The sequence below is a fragment of the Schistocerca serialis genome, chromosome 4, assembly GCF_023864345.2.
Source record: "Schistocerca serialis cubense isolate TAMUIC-IGC-003099 chromosome 4, iqSchSeri2.2, whole genome shotgun sequence".
NCBI classification, from domain to species: Eukaryota; Metazoa; Arthropoda; class Insecta; order Orthoptera; family Acrididae; genus Schistocerca; species Schistocerca serialis.
In genome coordinates, this window is record NC_064641.1 from 670,029,286 (window position 1) to 670,031,596 (window position 2,311).

General features: G+C 44.5%; 1 non-coding gene across 1 annotated transcript; it reads right to left on the reverse strand.

The window, feature by feature from the left end:
• Nucleotides 1-1,983: 1,983 nt before the first annotated feature.
• Trnas-cga (transfer RNA serine (anticodon CGA)) lies at nucleotides 1,984-2,058 on the reverse strand. Its single transcript has one exon. It is a non-coding gene; the product is annotated as a tRNA-Ser (tRNA).
• Between the last annotated feature and the right edge of the window lie 253 nt (nucleotides 2,059-2,311).

Genomic DNA, 2,311 nt, shown 5'->3' on the forward strand with positions numbered 1-2,311 from the left:
GATAGCGTTGTAAAAGGAAGCTATAGAAATAGAAAGATCCGAAAAACGGTCAATAACGGCGGTAGTTTACAGATCTACACAGCCTGGAACTCGGCGATCACGCCGTTGCGATGGACGCGTCATGAAAACATTACCATATTTGGCAAGAAAGAGAGCACCGGTGACGTCATAGCCACTAGCGCAGATATATAACAGCGACGACAATGCGATACGACAGTCATACCACTTGACAATAGCCGAGGAGTGCTCGGTAAAAGATCGTGGGATTTACCCATCTCAAACGGCCGGAAGCCTGAGAGAGATTTTTATTAAGTCGTATCGTCGCGAGACCATACATTCATACGACATGCAGTTTACTTGCTCGTCCTGCCAGCAGGTTTTCTCTGAAATTGAAGCTTGTTCCACGGTATCAAAAGTTCGAATAATTTACGGGAATGCAATCTGGTAACGTCCCAGACAACTGTCGATATTTCGACAGACGAACGTTCCCTGAACGTGGAAAACTGTGACAGTAGTATGCTTGAATAGTTCTTCATTTACATTAAACCCACATAAAACATCATAAAAAATTTTAAATCTGTAAAAGAATTTACCGAAAAGTAGTTTTATAGGGGGAGCGGCTGCAGTAGCATTGTCAGTTCTTAGCACTTTTGTTTTCAAAAGTCCGTCAAACGTTTAACTTGACGATGATTTATATCAGAATATTTTAACGATCTGAAGATGGAGATAAGCCGAAACCGGTCATAATGTATAAAGAAATCTATGTGATCAAGATGGACTTGTGAAAATAAAAGTGCTACAAATAAAATGATCGCGGACTCATATATAGCCTTTATGTGTACAATTGATAGTGTCAGTTCTGCCAGGGAGGCAGCATCAACTCGTTACGGTTCTGGTCTTCAGCATACTCATCATGAAGACTTAGAAAGAAGGAAAATACTGGTACCCAACACTATTGAAGTAAACAACCTTCTCGTCGAAACCTGAATGAACGAATCTAAGTTACGATACTAGAAATATACCGCTCCACGGACTACAATTGGGGCTTTGGCGGAGTAGACGTCTTCCGTCATTTGAGAAGCTAAGAAATTTGAAAAGCGAACGCTCAGTGTAGATACAGCGGCGGTCAGTGAAGGGAAAGCGAAAGAATATAACAATTTCTTGTCAGGCGAATTTGAACAGCAGCAGAAAATTATATAAAGTTAGCAATAGCAAGGTAGGTAGTTGACTGAATTGATTGCTCTCATCAGAACTGAAAGCAAACAACGTCAAAACAATATTATAGTTATGCAGGCCAACGTCACAAAGATTAAGATATAGACAAAGTATGTCAAGATATTCAATGGGTACTTGAGAATGTAAAGGGAGATGGTTAATAATCATAACAGACTGGAATACAGTTGTATCGGAAGGAATACACCACACACTTATGGGAGAGTATAAGCTTTGTAGTAGAGATGACAGAGAAGAATCTGAATTCTGCAATGTGCTTCAGCTAGCATATCACGTAGCTAGATACACCGTTCACAAATCGTAAGAGGAGGAGGTATACGTGGAGAGCTCCCAGGCACACAGGAAGATTCCAGATAGATTATGTTTTGGTCAGCAGTTTCCGAAATCAGATAGCAGAATTTAAATGCGCTTCTATTAAGTCGCCACGAGTTGCGGCGACTTGAGTTCCTGCGCCGCCTCGTCGGTACTCGGTGTGGCGAGACGCCGAGAGCGGTCTGTTGGCAGCCGGTCCTTTCTGGCCATTTCGCGACCTCTCCTGTCATCCAGCAGTCCATCTGCAAGGGTCGATGAATCGGCCCACCTACCTGCAGCACGCCGATCGCCAAACTGCCGCGTTAACTGTTCGGTCAGTATCGGTTTCAGTGCCGCTGCCATTTGTTATGTTTTGATAAGTGGTTAAGAAAAACTTCCTGCTGCTACTGAAACCTGTCGAACGCTGCTGAAAGAAACTTCCTGACAGATTAAAACAGTATGCCCGACCGAGGCTCGAACTCGGGACCTTTGCCTTTCGCGGGCAAGTGCTCTACCAACTGAGCTACCGAAGCACGACTGACGCCCCGTCCTCACAGCTGTACTTCTGCCAGTACGTCGTCTCCTACCTTCCAAACTTTACAGAAACTCTCCTGCGAACCTTGCGGAACTAGCACTCCTGAAAGAAAGGATATTGCGGAGACATGGCAGAAGTGGCAAGGAGACTGGCAGAATGAAGCTGTGAGTACCGGGCGTGAGTCGTGCTTCGGTAGCTCAGTTGGTAGAGCACTTGCCTGCGAAAGGCAAAGATCCCGAGTTTGAGTCTCGG